This window comes from Rhodnius prolixus, unplaced genomic scaffold (genome assembly GCF_049639745.1).
Source record: "Rhodnius prolixus isolate KJV_2025 unplaced genomic scaffold, Rpr scaffold_6, whole genome shotgun sequence".
NCBI classification, from domain to species: Eukaryota; Metazoa; Arthropoda; class Insecta; order Hemiptera; family Reduviidae; genus Rhodnius; species Rhodnius prolixus.
This window is the reverse complement of record NW_027411634.1, coordinates 2,894,985-2,912,335: the sequence shown is the minus strand read 5'-3', so window position 1 is coordinate 2,912,335 and position 17,351 is coordinate 2,894,985. Positions and strand designations below refer to the sequence as shown.

General features: G+C 40.0%; 1 protein-coding gene across 1 annotated transcript in view; it reads right to left on the bottom strand.

Annotated features, from left to right (window-relative positions):
- The window catches only part of wake (ankyrin repeat and fibronectin type III domain containing protein wide awake), a 532,593-nt gene extending 517,120 nt beyond the window's left edge, over positions 1-15,473 (bottom strand). The window contains exon 1 of the mRNA XM_074139711.1: positions 15,139-15,473. The gene's annotated coding sequence lies outside the window, so the exon portion shown is untranslated. The remainder of the gene's footprint in view (positions 1-15,138) is intronic.
- Positions 15,474-17,351: the final 1,878 nt, after the last annotated feature.

Below are 17,351 nucleotides of genomic sequence, written 5' to 3'. Positions count from 1 at the left end.
GTGAGTTGTTCTCTCCTGAGCTGGGGTGGCAACATCCCTGACTCTACGTAGAGGCTTTGTAATGGACTGGTTCGGAAGGCGCCTGTAAATAATCTAATTCCTTCATTATAAATTCTATCTAGTAGTTTCAGGCGTGACTTGCGCGCAGAGCTATAAACCGGGGCTCCATATTCTAATTTTGAACGGGTGAGCGTAATGAAAATACGTTTTAAAATTTCCCGCTCCGTCCCCCACTTATAGCTTCCTAAAAATTTTATTATGTCGAGGGTTCTTCTTGATTTTTTACTAGCGTAGTCAATGTGATCCTGCCAGGATAACTTAGTATCGAAAATGAGGCCCAGGAAACGAACGTTGGGTTTGTAATGAATGGGTGTGCCTTCCAAGTATAACGTTGGAGCATTATGCTCATGTCTTAAGCGACAAAAGTGTAGGCACACCGTTTTAGTTCTAGAGAACTTAAACCCGTTCCTTTTGGCCTCATCAGCCACTCTGTCTGTCGCCTGTTGTAGGAGTACATTAACCTCGTGTAAGTCCTTGCCTGCTAAATAAATGGCAAGGTCATCAACATACAATGATACTTTTAGGGGATCTCCTACAACTTCGGCTAAACAGTTGACCGCTATCGTGAAGAGTGTGACACTTAGAACCGATCCCTGTGGTATTCCATTTTCCAGATGGTACTGGTCTGAGAGTATTGACCCCAGACGCACTCGAAACCTTCGTGACTCCAAAAATCCGCGAAGGAATTTTGGTAATTTCCCTCTCAGACCCCATTCGTGACACTTCCGCAGAATCGCATACCTCCACGTTGTATCATAAGCCTTCTCGAGGTCAAAAAACACGGCCAGCACGTGCTCTCTACGCATAAATGCGTTTTGCATATAGACCTCTAGGTGGCTCACTTGATCCAACGTGGAACGATGTCTGCGAAATCCCGCTTGATGCTGGCTATAAAGTCCTCTGGTTTCTAATACATAGGCTAATCTATAATTGATTATAGATTCGAGGACCTTACTCAAGCAAGAGGTCAACGAAATGGGTCTGTAACTGGAGGGATCGCTGGGGTCTTTTCCTTCTTTAGGGATCGGTATGACAATTGCTTCCCGCCAACCATCAGGATATTGGCCGGTCTCCCATATGGTATTATATAACTGGAGAAGGCCTTCTTTCGCAATTGCATTCAAATTTCGAATCATAGCATATGGGATTCCGTCCACACCTGGGGCAGAATCTCTACATTTATTTAAGGTATTTTCTAATTCATGTATGGTTAGCGGTTCATTATAAGTTTCATTGATAGCGGTTTCAAAGTCGAGTGGCTGTTGCTCCACGTTACCTTTTCGCCGGAGGAATTCTGCCGAGTAATTTTGTGAACTGGAAACTTGTGCAAAGTAACCAGCCAAGGACTCAGCTACCTCTCGCGGCTCGGTAACGACGACATCATTGACTTTTAATATTGGTATCGACGGGGTTTTGCGTCCGCCAGAGAGAGTCTTTATTTTGCTCCACACCTCCTTCAAGGTCGTTGACGTGGAAATCTTCGACACGTAGGAGGTGAGACTTGCCCTTTTTGATTCATTAATTATACGCCTCTCTCTGGCTCTCAGTCTTTTAAAGTTTATTAGATTTTCATCCGTCGGATACCTCTTAAATCTATTTAAGGCCTGCTTTGTAGCTGCTATGGCGCTTCTACATTCTGGGGTCCACCATGGGACGGGGGTTCGTGGGACTCTCCCGCCAGCTCTCGGAATAGAACCACCAGATGCCTCCTCCAGGGCCTTGACAAACAGCTCGCTATCCAGAGTGGTATTTCCTGTAGGAGGTGGTATAGCCACTCTGGCGGCATAAGCAGGCCAATTCGCCTTGTTGATGTCGTATCTCCGTGGAATTACAAAGTCGGATCTGGAGATGGAGCTCGATACTAGGATTGGGAAGTGGTCACTATTATATAAATGGTCTAGTGTGGTCCATTCTAGACGTACTGCTATGGTGGGAGTTGCAACACTCAGGTCAATTGCACTAAAGCCTCCCGAGTGTGCATTGAAGTGTGTTGCTTCACCACTATTGAGGAGCATCAGGTTGCTATTATCTATAATCTCCTCAAGAGCTCTGCCTCGAGCATCAGTCCCAGCCGAACCCCACCAGGTGTTGTGACAGTTGAAATCTCCCATCAACAACACCGGGGCAGGGAGCTGCGAGAGCAGATTCTCCAGATCACTTCTACGCCAATAGATGTCTGGCAGATATATGCTAGCTAACGTGATCTGTAGTGGTGTAGTTAGACGCACGGCAACAGCTTGTATATTAGTTTGTAGGTTAAGCCGCCTGCTAGGGATATTATCCCGTACACAGACGACTACACCACCGTGCGCCCTCCCACCTGGGGCAGGTTGTACCTCATGACTGTATATTTTGTACCCAGGTATGTGAATGATATGACCTGGGCGTATCTTCGTTTCCTGGAGGCACAACCCAAAAGGACGATATTCCGCCACCATTCGGCGTAGTCCTTCTTTATTACTAGTATAGCCCCGCATGTTCCATTGTATAATGGACTCAAACATCATGATTTTTCCCAAACATAAAACCTGGCAGGATCTTTTTAATATCTATTGCATTTAAAATATTTAATAAAGGTAACCTACTATCCATTATGTTATAAAATAAATTCAAAATATGGAAATAGCTGCTAAAATACATGGATGCTGTGATATAGTTTAACATTACAATGCATTTACTCAGTGGCACACTTATCCTTGGGTTTGCCTTTGGGCCAACCCTTTTTTCTTCGTCTGGGAGGATTGTCAGAGGCATTTCCCCCCTCCGATTCTGAGGCTTCAATGTCCGTCCCCATAAGAAGCCACTGCTTCCTGGGGGAGCGAACACTGGATTTGGAGGACGTTTGTCCTTCCATTAAAGATTTTTTCCCCCTAGTCCTAGTAGGGTAGGGGGGAGGCAGAACCGGCTTTACTTTCCGCCTCAGGGAGCGTTTAGGTGGACTGACCACTTTCCACTCCCCTTTAGAGGCGGTTGCATTTTGAGGCGGGTTTAACCCCACCTTTATGTCGCTCCCACTAGTAGTGGGAGCAGTTGATTGTAGCCTTGAGGCTACTGGCTCCCTGTGAAGGGAGCTTAGTTTTGATGGTGGGGTCGAGCCCACCTTCGGAACTACTCCCCTTAAAATAGGGGAGGTGGTTGATGGTGGGATTTCTCCCACTTTTACAATTGTCCCCTTTAAGGCAGGGGAGGGGCCTTTTATTAAGTGCCCTTGAATTTGGGCGGAGCTTGTTGAGTGTGCCACTGGTATGGGTGCCCTCAATTTTTCTGCAAAAGTTATTGCACTCGAAGCGTACGCAGCACTTTCTACTATTGCCCTAGCCTCATGGTAGGGCAACTGCTGCAATGTCTTAACTTTCTGAATTTCCTTTTCTTTTACTAATGTAGGACACCCAGAGGATCTGGCAGAGTGCTCTCCGCCACAGTTTACACAGGTTATTGGAGGTGTGCATTCACCATCATGCGTTGGCTTTCCACATGTGCACACTGCTTCTGGAGCCTTGCAACGCGTTGAGGTGTGCCCGAATCTTTGACACTTATAACATCTCATTGGAGATGGTATGTACGGGCGCACCTTTAGTTTATAAAACGCTGCATCTATTGACTGTGGCGGTTTCGGTCGATTGAAGGTGAGAACAAGAGAAGCGGTGTCCACTAAGGACCCATCTTGCCTTCTCTTAATCCTCCTCACCTCTACTACTCCTTGATCTGCCAAACCCTCTTTTATATCTTCGACCGTGCTATTTAAGAAATCCCTACAAGTAATTACCCCCTGCGAACTATTTAGTCGCTTATGGGGACCAGCCTCAAGTTCAGCATCCATGTATTTTTGCAAATTTAAGATTGCTGCTGCTTGCATACGGTTCTCCGCTTCTATACAAATAGAACCATCGTTGAGTTTTTTAACACTTTTGGTCTTGCCCACTATACTTTTAATAAATTTATGCAATTTAAAGGAACACTCGTTTAAGAATGTACCCTCCTTCTTTTTAACTACAAAGAATCTTCCCCAGTTGTCCTCTTCAAAATCTATAAATTTATTACTCGTACTTACCTGACTCTTGTTGCCGCCCTTGGCTTTCTTCCTTGGCGGGGAAGAAGGGCCGAATGGTTGCAAGGTGAACTGCAAACCAGATACCGTTTTTCCGTTAGAGATGTCCATGTCCTCGCCTTGTCGTTGCCTTGTATTAATGGTCGTTGTTGGGAGATTAGAAGGATGGGAAGTGGGGAACGTATGGTCAGGAAGTTGCTGGTTAGGAGCTGAGAGAGGTATAGGGAGAGGATTATTTGGAAGAGGTAAGGGATTGGGGATTTGGATAGGGAGAATGGGTGGGCTAGGCCCTAATGGGTTAATTTGATTATCCATAATAATCAAAAGGGGGTTCATCAAGGTTCGTGGGCCCGCCTCCACGGACGCTCAAATGGACCCGGTTACTGTCCGGGTGGACCATCAAACCTTGATATAGTCAGGTGCCACGGAAGACAACGTTCCGGTACCAGGTACCGACCCGTGCCCCCGTGACCCCCTTCCTACCCCTAGGAACCTGTCTGAGACAGTATTCCCTAGCCGATTTCCTGAAGTAGGGGTATCCTCCAGGTGGAGCTCTTGGGTGAAGCCGAGGCCAAAGACATGTGTTGGGATAAGCTGCCCGCAGGTCAACGTCTCCCTCAATGCCCAGGATCCTCTTTTCCACCCTAGCCCCAAAGCCTCGCCACGGCCCGCGAGGGAGAGATATTTATACTCTGACTCTCGACGAGTGCGTGTCCTTGTTCGTGCAGTGTGTGTAGTCGTCTGTATAGTGTGAATGTTAAGGTGTAAATGAGTGTGTGTGGTGGGGAGCTCGAGTTTACCTGTGGGTTCGCTAAACCCAAGTAGCTGCACACATCAACTACCTCTGCAGGTCCTAAGTGTAGTGTGTGAGTGATAAGGGGTGTCAGTGTGAGTGTTGAAGTGTTGTTAGACTGGGATACCCGCAGGGACGCCAAGCTCCCTGAAGAAGTGGCTAGTCCACTTCCCCCTACGGGTATGAAGGGTAATATATTGGATTATCAAGATAGCGAGCATGTTTTATTGTATCTCTGACCGGTTGCGGACCTTCATCCATCATGTAGTCCGCAGAGTCAAAAAGTGTAGAAAAAGTCGTGTGGGTGTTCACAGCAGATTTTTTCATATTTAGAAAACCTTAAAATGTTTACATCCTGTGGAAATTACGTTTTACTTTCGGTAATTAAAAAAAAAATGGAGGGGAAAAATTGAGTTTAATTAAAAGAATCAGTTTAAGTATAACATGATGGTAATCATATATTATAATATATATAATAAAAAATCCTCACCTCATGGAATATTCGCATTGCTTTTTAATTTTTATATTTTATGATTAATTTATAACAGTCATTATCTAAGGATCAACAATACGGCCATCGTAAGGGATAAACCAGTGCGTGCGCCAAGTTATTACAGGAAGTTAGTTTACCATCAGAAAATCAAGTTTGATATGATCGCGTGATCATCTCTTCGTGGCAATTGCTAGATACATGTTCGATCGAACAGCTGCAGAGGCAGATGGCGGGAGGCCGCCGGTGGCGGAGGCGGCAAGGTTTAAACAAAAACAAAAAAAAAGACACAGGACAGACTGTAGTTGATTTATAATGGGGGCGGATGTCTAAAGGGTTTTGCTGGCTTGTTCCTTAGAACATCTTCGTGACGTATAGAAACAAGTCATGTTAAATGATATGTAATTTATATCCTGTCCTCTGTGCCACCAACTCTTCCGTTTATGGGTGGCTCTCCACTGTATTACAAACCTTATTCTACCTCCGTGACCTAGCCACCGATATGGCTAGGTAATCTGATCGTTTAGATTTATCTAATACACGTCATTTCCTGGGTAGAAAGCTCATTAAGAAGACCTTCTTTTTTTTAATTTCCCTTAATAGTATTGCGTCCAATAAAATTTTCCAAAATTTCATTTTCACTAGAAATATGGGGATATTGAGTCTTTAGAAAAATTGTTGGTTTTCAAAATATCTCAAAAAAAATGAAAAATTGCCTAAAATAGTTCCAATAGAATAATATCGTCTCTCTCTAAAAAATGGTTTACCTTTAAACCATAAATTTATTATATTTTTAGATTGTAGATTGTATTAGAAGGGCAGTTCCACCAAAAAAAGTGGAAGGAACGCAGGCAATCCAAAATGGTTCCCATTGTTCCCCGCCCACCCCTCATCTCATCAGAGATACCGGGGTTTTAAAACAACAAACATCCGGCTAAAGTTTGCCAGATGCCAATACAATAAACTAATAAAGTAGTAACAGGACACTAGGGGAGCATGGCGACTCAATCGCCACAGTGAACTGGAATAAACCTAGAAAGTTCTGGTAAAGATTACCAGATGCCACAATCTCCGGTAGGGAGACACATTTAACCTCCCCGAAGACGAGAAATCCTAGTTTTAGTAGAATAAACGGGACACACCTCCCACAAAGTGCCGCACAGACTCATTGGGGACTCACCACAGCCAGCGCAAATTGGCAGCGACTGGATAAGGCCGCATTTGAAAAGATGGTACGCTAAATTCCCTATGTCCACTCAACACCTGTACCAACTGGCCGGATCCGGGGGACCTGCTAAAACCAACTGTAACCGTTTTTGATAGGCTAAGAATTTCCTTAGCCTGACGGCAGTCAGCCCGAAGGATCTCCACCGTTTCCGGTGTTCCTTCAAAAATCCACTGCTCCACCTCTGTTCTACAACGTCGATAGGATACAGGGATAAAATATATTTAAATTTATTACAAGAATTGTGAGCGTCAAAACAACAATGAATCCCATAAAATGCAGCAAATACAGTGTTCAAACCCTGATATTTTTTCAGGAAAAACGATGGATTTCCTGGTGAAAATTCCGTTTACGAACGCAATTCTTCCCGTTTATTTGGAATTAAAGAAAGTGGAAGAAAAACAGGTTATCAACTAGCTTTATTGGTCCTTTTACAGCCATTTTCTCCCAACTTAAACTGCTCGTTACTCACTTATTTATTTATTCTTTGACACCATTTATTTTGGTCCATTGAGCCTAGACGTAATAAAGATTTTATATTCCACTAAAGATGCTCATTTTGTTAAATATTCACCGCGTATATTTCATGTTTCAGAAATAATCGTAATAAACCATGTAAGCTAGCAAATGGAGTACCTACTTCTAGCCATTACTTAACAGTTCATTTTCTTTTTATTATTACTATACTCCACTTCAATAAAATATAATACCAACTATAAAAAGTAAAATGGAAATTTTATTACTAAATTTATTACTGTTAATAATATAGTAATGTTATTTACTAGAATTTTATAGTTAGCTTGATTGTGAGGCTGGCCAATATGTTGTTGCCGTAGTTTAGAATTCTAAAAGTCAGTGGGGATTGCAGAGGGAATCGTTTGCTGCATAGAATATTTTCCCCACATTTATAGTTAATTATTGTTTAATTTATTTAAGTATTACTTGCAACTATTAGTATTTACTTGAAGTAGTAATTATGGGGAAAGTAAGTAGTTACTTAGAAAATCGTGTACATCAATTTTCCTGGACGAATTTTCCAAGTAATTCACTTATTTTACAAGTGAAGTAAGCTTACTTTCACGTACTGAGTTCAAGTAATGCCCTGTAAGAGCGAAACGGTTTCAGGCACCACTGCTGGACAGGAGTTCTTGGTCTTTATTCTTGTTTTACCAGTATAGCGGTGTTGAAGGCCTGCAGAGCTTCGTCCCTATCCTGTGCCCATCTCTTTCCTTCTCCTCACTGTTCTCAGCCTCTGTTCCCTAAATACTGTTCCCCTAAATTCTCCTTAGTCTTCCTGTCTTCCTGGAATCTGTCGCTCGCTAGACTTCCCACTTCTCCATTCTCATAACTTGGCCAAGCCAACGCAGCTGCATTGCTACAATCTCTGCTGCGGGCTTTAATTTTTAAATTCCTCCTAATATGCACATTCCTTTTGACTTTATACCTTCTTGTTTTCTCCTCAAATTTTTCTCAAATATCGCATAGCTTGGATAGCGCTTTTATGCCGTTTTGTCATGGTCCAGAACTCAATGGAGTATTCAAGTATTCGGCAGGAACATAGTCTTCATTATAGACGGCTATTTTTGGGAGACTTCTGGGCTTTACTGAGAAAGCTTGCATCATCAAAGCCTGGAAGACTTTTCCTGCGGTAACCACTCTTTCCATTTATCTCTTCATCCAGAGTACCTTTTTTTTTTGAGTGGGGGGAACAGATGGGCGCCCAGATACTTAAAGGTTTCTTCCTGCTCTATCTCTGTCCCATTAACCTTGATCTCCTCTTTCCTTGGCTAGCACCATGATCTTAGTTTTCTCTGGATTCAGCTGTAGCTTTACTTTTCCTAGCTGGGACAGGTATTCTCTTGAATTTAGACGAACAGTGCCCATCACTGGACCCTGTAGGAGCTCCTAGCAAGAGATAATTTAAGGTCCAGCTGCTGGATTCGAACAGATTTTTTGTTTTTTTTCTTTCCTTACTGATCCTCCCGATTAGTAACTAGCCAACAGTTAGATCCCAGTTAAAATATCCTGATAGAGAGAGAGAGAGAGAGAGAGAAAAGTCTGTTTATTCCAGAACAATTGTATTTTATTTTTCCTAATTTAAGTAGCCCCAAAAAACCGGAAGAAATTCCATTGTGGACGGAAGTTTTGTTGTTGGTTGGTAAAAGTGAGTTTTGCTAACTCTATTCCCAGCAAACTGAGCAACATTTTTATAGCCACTTTACAGCATGGTGGATGAGAATAAAGGCGTCTTTTCTTAGAAAGAGCCATTATGGTTTTCTTTTACCTTTTACCACTTTTTAACACAGTCTATCTATCCTCCCTTACCCCTCAACCACTCAGGCCCCTCACTCGCTCTGTCTCTCTCACAGCTATTTGTTTGTCAAGAAAACGTTACTCTGCTTTAGCTTGTAAATCCAAGCCGAAGTTTTACACCATCCAAGTGACAGTATAATCTTTTTCTTTCTGGGAATACGAAATAAAAAGGAAGTCGAAGATTTTATCTTTTAAAAGAACCAACTGGAAATTAAATTTGTTTTAACCAACAAGTTAAATTTGATTTCCTCTTATAATTAGTAAGGGAAAATTATAGCGACCTAAATTTGACGATATTAAGATCAACGGAATAGGGAAAATAAGATGTTTTATTTTTTAGAAAATGATCTTTAATTGTCAATGGACAAAATATCAAAATCTGTATAATACAAATTTTTAAAAAAATCATAAATTTTATGTGCAAATCAAAAATCTTCCCGCATCATTCTCGCGAGCAGTAAGAGAAAGTGGAAAAAATCAGGTGAGAAAACCGTCTTTCTCTGTTACCATGGCTACTGCACTTTAAAGAAAAAAAAATTAAAAGCTTAAAACTAGTACACAAGTTTAAACCTCCGGCAATAATTCGTTTTCTTTTCCGGATATTGGCTTAGATATCCTCACGAAAATAACTACAAACCATACAGATAAAGGAGTTAAAAGTAAAGTAATCGCCTATTTTTTCAGGCGGGCTTTACATTAACCTACCAAATTAGGTGTCGTTGATGAAGGCGATTAGCAAACATACTTTACTGTAAATTTGTTTCATTAACCATTAAATAAAATGCAAGGCCTAGACCAGGGAATCGAACCCATTAAACCAACAATACATATTAGCTTCGCAGGACTCAGATAAAGGAGTTTGTAAAATAAAAATAAAAAAAAAAGAAAGGAGAAGAAAGAAATGTATCCTTCAGGACATCTAACCATCTCCAGAGACTTTGGGTCTAGTTTTCCGCCCTAGGGGGACACATTAGTACAGAAATACAAGTAATAATTCCTGGATACCCTTAATTTATATATAGAAAGGCCCAACAACTTGTAGTGTGGAACCATAACTATACGGATATAGATCTTTTCTTTTTTTTTTTTAGAAGTAGTTCCACCAATGAGTATTTATTGTTAAGTAAGAAAAAATTAATGGCTAGAAAAAAAAGAAAATGGCCTTGGAAAATTATGGGTGTTAAAGAAAATAGAAAAAGGAAAATGAATAGTCCCTTCGGGATAGAAATAGTTCCTTACTTTATTATGGATTGGCCTAACCAAAATTTTGACCCTATGCATGCAATTATGAAGATTAAAAAAAATCATGGCCTACTTAGGTTGGGGAAAATTTCACAGACAGGGGCATTAAGAAATTGGGATGGTTCTATGATGTCTTTACACCCATCCAACCTATGAAATCCTAGCTAGCGTTTAGGAGATAACCTTTTCCAGGTGTTAAAGTGCTCCTTTTTTTTTTTACATCACATTCCAAAAGAAAGGGAGTCTGTCTATATTCTCTGGTAACCATCTAGAAAGCATCACAACAATTTTTACTCCTAGAGTACTGCGGTCGCTTCAGTTTTTACAAGCCGATAAGCTCCCTTACATTACCGCTTCCTTCCGGGGGTTGTGACAGGGAGCGTTGTGACTTTTAAGGGACCATAATCCCTTCTTACAGGTTCTCTGCAAGCCAATTACAACTCCCATGACTTGAGAGGGTTCCATGGAGTACACATATTTTATTCCAGCATCTGCGAAACGATGGCACCCGCAGATGTTTCGTTTGAGATGGCCGAAACTCCATTTCACTTCCTAACTGACGGCGTTACGCAATTAAAAAAAAGAAAACAAAAAACAAAAATCAAACTGATGCTGGAATAAAATATGTGTACTCCCTGGAACCATCTCCTAGGGTAGTTGTAATAACTCGCAGAGAAGCTGTAAGAAGGGATTATGGTCCCTTAAAAGTCACAACCCCCGGAAGGAAGCGGTAATGTAAGGAATCTTATCGGCCTGTAAAAGCTGGAGCGTCCGCAGTACTCTAGGAGTAACGAGTCCAACCTGACTGACTAAGGGTACGTTCACAACGGAGCTGTGAGCATAGATGATAGCGGAGATGATAGCAGTGATGCATCAGCGCTTATAGAATAACCTAGTACATTCTTATGTGAGCGTGCACAACGAAGCTGCGACTAGTGACTCATACGCGCTGGTATAAACGAGCATAGATGATAGAATTGAATTTTTCATTTTTCTGCTAGCTGAACTCCAGTATTGGAGCTTCAAAATGGACGTAGAAAAATTAATTAGTGCTGTCTTTACTCATTATTTTTGGTTATAATTTTATTATTTACTTTTAAACAATATTTTGTTTTTTTAAATCGTGCTTACATTTATTTTCATGTGTATTTATTTGTTTTTTCAATAAAACCGTTACTTACCTAGGGTAATCACTAGTTTTTCTTCTATGGTTGTAGGATTTCCATGACAATTTTTCCGTTTTCTTAATTTTGACCTTATTTTTTCTAAAATATCGTCGAATGTGGGTGGACCAATCCTCACATATTCAAAAAAAAAAACGATCCGGATAATTTCTAAGTTCCTTGAGTATACGAGGGGGTACCCAAAAAAAACCGGAATTATTTTTTAAAAGCTATTTATTTACAAATTTTTTACAGAACAACCTTATCCCCTTCAAAATACTCTCCATTACAACTAATGCATTTGTCCCACCGGTGCTTCCACTGTTCGAAACATTTTTTGTAGTCATCTTTAGAAATGGCTGACAGCTCCTTCTTCGTTTTTTTTTTTGACCTCTTCAATGTTGTCAAATCGGTGACCTTTCATGCCCTTTTTCATGCGTGGAAATAAGAAAAAGTCGCACGGAGCCAGGTCAGGCGAGTAAGGTGTGTGGGGCAGCGGAACCATGCCATTTTTAGCCAAAAACTGAGTAACAGAGATGGCTGTGTATGCAGATGCATTGTCGTGGTGGAAGAACCAGTCTCCTGTTTGCCACAAATCGGGTCTTTTTTGGCGAACACTATTGCGCAATCTTTTCAAAACTTCCAAATACAAGGTTTGATTGACGGTCTGACCTGGGGGGACAAACTCTGAATGGACTACGCCTTTGGCATCAAAAAAGCAAATCAGCATTGTTTTGATGTTTGACTTGACTTGACGACATTTTTTTGGTCGGGGTGAAGATGACGTCTTCCATTGGCTCGACTGTTGCTTTGTTTCTGGGTCATAACCATAGCACCATGACTCATCACCAGTAATGACCTTTGACAGAAAGTCTGGATCAGTTTCAAGCTGTTGTTTCAAAGCACGACATCTTTCAACTCGATGTTCTTTTTGATTGTCAGTCAGAACTCGAGGAACAAACTTGGCAGCAACCCTTTTCATCCCCAAATCTTCCGTTAAAATTCGCTGAACCGAGCTCCAAGATAACCCACTACTCTCTGACAGTTGATCAATTGTCTGTCGACGGTCTGTGAACACCAGCTCTCGAATTTTTTCAACATTTTCGTCGATTCGGGCAGTTGATGGACGTCCAGAACGAGGTTTGTCATCAATCGACATGTCGCCATTTTTAAACCGAGTAAACCACTCGTATACTTGAGTTTTTCCCATAGCGTCATCTTTGTAAGCTGTTTTCAACATTAAAACACTTTCAGCAGCATTTTTGCCGAGTAGAAAACAAAATTTCAGAGCTGCACGTTGTTCACTTAAACTTGCCATCATAAAAAACGAAAAAAGAACAAAACAGCGCTGGTAAAAACAATCACTGCAGATGAACAGTACAAGCCAGGCAGACAACACAGGCAGGACTGAACTGGCAAGGAATTGCGCTATACACGTCTAGCGGCAGAAATACGTACTACATAAGCTCCATGCGCGGCAACGCAATTCCGGTTATTTTTGGGTACCCCCTCGTAAATGGTGAAAGTCACCCAAAGTACTTCGTTTTTTATTTATGGGATGTACATGATATTTTCTAAAGCGTTTTTTCTTTAAAATATACCATTTCGTTACTGCTGAACATAAAAACTCTTCTTCACTACTCGACATATTGCATGTATCACAGCTCCGCACACTAATCAGCGATTACATTTTACTCTATCAGTTACCATCTCTGCTATCATCTATACTCACAGTTCCGTTGTGAATGTACCCTAAGACGGGCTGGAGATATTGTTGTGAAGCTTCTAAGAAGCTTAGATGGTTATCAGAGACTCCCTTTCTTTTGGAATTTGATGGAAAGGAGCACATTTTAACACCTGGAAAAGGTTATCTCCTAAATGCCAGTTAGGATTTCATAGTTTGGAAGGGTGTATACTCATCATTGAACCATCCCAATTTCTTAACTAGAAGTACAATCTTGAAAATAACCGCGCACAAGTTAAGGTAAGGCTACTTTGGTCACATTGGGGGGTGACTTTATCCAAAAATTACCCCTCCTCGCAGCCTCTCACTTGAGCTAGAATTTCCTTTTTAAAGACTAGTTTCTTTGAATTAGCGGAAGTCACTATCGTCAATTAAAATATGGAAAGCTTGGAGTACTCTCCAGGTGATTTTACCGGATATTCGCTTTGCCAACTATGAACTGATACTGATAAAAACAGATTTCCAAGTGTGCGGGCAGTAACATTAAATAATCACGTATATGGCCAGTGATAAAATGTAAATATATTTTTTTTTATAATTTCAAATTAAATGCCTATAAAAATGCATAATACGTAGTAAAAATGCAATAAAACCAAAAGCTTTCATTAGACAAAATGAAAAAAAGCTAACATTTAATCGGTTTTAACTTTGTTCGGATGAGCTTGATATACTGCAGAAATGCATTTTGACCTTTACCCTCTGAAACCTCTCTTCTGTACTCCTTACAATGTTAGGTAATTAAAAACTTTAATTGCTGCCATAAACTTTGGAAGTTTTATTTATAAAAGGAGAAAATTATAATAATAAAATATGATACTTTGTGGACTTGAATGGGTTTTGTGGAAAGTTTAACTGCTGCTTTTTCATAAATGGGGGTAAACTTAAGTACGCAAACAGCTGATCGGCGTTTTCAATTTTAATTTTTCTCCCTCTCTGTCTCTGTTAGTATGGAGAACTTCGACCTCCTCATTCAAGAGGGGAAGTTATCATGGACTAGGGAATTATCACGATCATATCAATACCTTTTTTTAGGATACCGGAAATATTAGTTTTAAGGATCCCCCCACAAAAAACCAGAACAGTGGCTGTAGTAGAAATCTAAGTCTGTCTTGGTGAACCATATGGGGGGGTCAGCCTAATTCAGGCTAAACATTTTCAGGAAGATCCAAATTTGTATATCCTAATTTACGTAGATGCTTACATCGTATCCGATTTCTAAACTTTTGGCGAGTAAAGTCGAGAATTTTTACCTGCCACTTTGCTGTATCGATTTATTTTATTTTTTTTTTTTTGTTTTCAGTTGGTCGAAAAAACTGCTGTGGTCGAAATAACTATTTGCTACATTTTATTGTATCCTGGGGGAAAAAAAAGTCGATTCAGGGCACTTTTCTGGGGGTAGAGTTAGTACCATTTTCTCCAGTATTATATACGGTCCTAAGTTTTATACAAAAGTTCAGAAAAAATTATTTACGAAAATTCAGAATTTCATAGGGAATTCCAAAACCGGAAATACCACCTTTAAAGAATTGATTTTCCATTTTTTCTGTGATTTTCTTTTGGAAAATACCCCCTACGAAGTATTTATATTTATAGATTTTTTTTTTTTTTAAATTTCATTACATAAATTTAGATCAATAAATTTTATTTCAATGATTTCACACACACACACACCCTCCCCAAAATGTGGGCCATTTTGAGATCGAATTTTGAGTTCCGTCTAAAGTGTCATTTCAGTTTTTAGGTTCTCTTTTAGAATCTATAGATAATTTCATTAATAAGTTTTAAAACTTGTAGATTGATTTTTTTTTTTTTCAAGTTAAGAATCTTTAAGTAAGCAAAAGTCGTGTGAGTTACCAGATTTTTGTTCGATTGGTTCAGACGAATGGGACAAACGGGACAATTGGAATAACAGTAATTCATCTAAAAAAAGATCTACAATATTCGGTCTTTTGCTAAATATTATTTAATAAAAATTATCGCTTCCGGAAGTGGAAATTCGTTTAATGAACTTAAGGAATTAATTAAAATAATTAATTTATAATCTGAAATTTTGTACTTACTTTTTTATTGAATAGTGTTCGACAACAATTGAAACTAAATAATTATAAAAATTTTCTCCACAAACTCAATATAAAATTTTAATTCATTTTTAGAAAAGATTTTATAAACAACAGATTATATTTTAAAAAAACACGAATCAAACTAAGAAATAATGTTACGGGCACGATTATAAAATACGAACCGGAAATAATATTTTTTTTTTCATTTAATAAATCGTTCATCTACTTCTTCTTCTTTTTTGTTTTTTTTTTTTGGTTCTCCCCTCGCCGTTGGTTAGCGGTAAGAAGAATTAGTTCCGAACTAACGGGAGACTCACGATCTACTACCGGGATGGGGGTTTGAAGCGCGGTGCCACCATCGACCACCCCCTTGGGCGGTAAGTAAGGGAGAAGTGGTTGATTTAGGGGGCGGGTACAATGTGGCGGCAGCGACTTGTACTTTTGGTCTTTGTGTGTCTGTCTGCGAGTCTAGGCGGTTCGTAGACATTCTACTCCTCTGCTTGGGTTGGGTAGGTAGGTGAGTATCTCAGACAAGACAGTTGAGACTAATGGAAACGACAAGGACATTAGAAGCGTCTAAAGCTTCCATCGACAATATTAACAAAAAAAAAAAATCCGGTGAAAAAACACGTTCTTCATGTACAGTTTTCCAGGTTCCGTTACGAAGAGGAAGCATTGCGTACTCAGATCCCATGAAATACAGAAAAAGAGGTTTGCCAGAAATTTTTTTTTTTAAAAAAAAAAAAAGCTGCAACCAATTTTAAATTGCGCCTCACCAAAGAAACCAGACTTTAATTTAGATCAAAACCTTCCATCAGAAGTAACTAGTAAATTAAATGGATTAGGCTGGAAACATAGTGGAGCGACGAGCAAAGCGGCGATGATAGCGAAGAGCAAAGCGGCAAAAACAAAAACTAGAAATAGATAGAGTTGCTCTATCTTCGCTTTGCTCGCCACTATGCGCGGTCCCATATGGTAACTTGTGTTTGATTTCGCCGCTTCGCTCTTCGCTATCATCGCCGCTTTGCTCGCCGCTCCACTATGTTTCCAGCCTTAGGCGCCACGGTAGCCGAGCGGTTATAGGGGCTAGACCCGCAAAGCTAAGATGTATTGTTGGTTAGTGGATTCGATTCCCCTGGTCTAGGCCTTGTATTTTATTTAATGGTTAATATGAGAAATTTATAGTAAAGTATGTTAGGCGGTTATAGGCTAGACCCGCAAAGCTAAGGTGTATTGTTGGTTAGTGGATTCAATTCCCCTGGTCTAGGTCTTGTATTTTATTTAATGGTTAATATGAGAAATTTATAGTAAAGTAAGTTAGGCGGTTATAGGCTAATCCCGCAAAGCTATGATGTATTGTTGGTTAGTGGATTCAATTCCCCTGGTCTAGGTCTTGGATTTTATTTAATGGTTAATACGAGAAATTTACAGTAAAGTATGTTTGCTAGTCGCGTCCGTCCACGACACCTAATTTGGTGGTTGGACGTTAAGCCCCACCTGAAATGGATTCAACACTTTGTTTTGAGATAAATCTCCAAAATGTTCCTATTTTCAGTAAATTCTGTTCACACATTTTACTTAGAGTTGCTCTATAGCATAAAATAAAGTGACAGATTTAGTATGGGTTCCGCGAGTCACTAAGAAAGGATTGTGGCAGTTGAGGCGCAAGTTTTCTAAACTAGACTAAGGGAAATAGTTGCCGTTAGGGAGAGAGATGCTTATCTTCCAATCTGGACTTAAGGAGACAGTTACAGTTAACTTCTTTCAGCCCATTTTAAGTAGATTTTCCCTTTTTAGAAAAATCTTTTTAAAAAAATGAGAATGTTTTTCTCTTTAAAAATGTACAAAGATTTAAGAGGATGCATTTTTTTTCTTTTTAATATGACACTTGAAAGAAAACGTTCGTATGATATAGTCACTCATACCAGTTAGGTAAAGAATCAATCGCCGTTAAGGAGTGCCTACGATTTACGATAGATTTTGAAATTGAGCCGTGGTCAGAGTGACTAGTATCGCTTTTCCACATTGTTAGCTGGCCAGGTTTGAAAAGCTAGAATCAGTCGAGCTTTTCGAAGTTTCTAAGCACATCTTTATTGACCAGATTTGTCTCTGAGTTTTCGGCAACAGAGAGTAATCATACAGTTTCCAAACTTTACTTAGTTAGCCGAAATAAGATGAATCATGTTCGTAGAAGCATCCAGATAAACATCCCC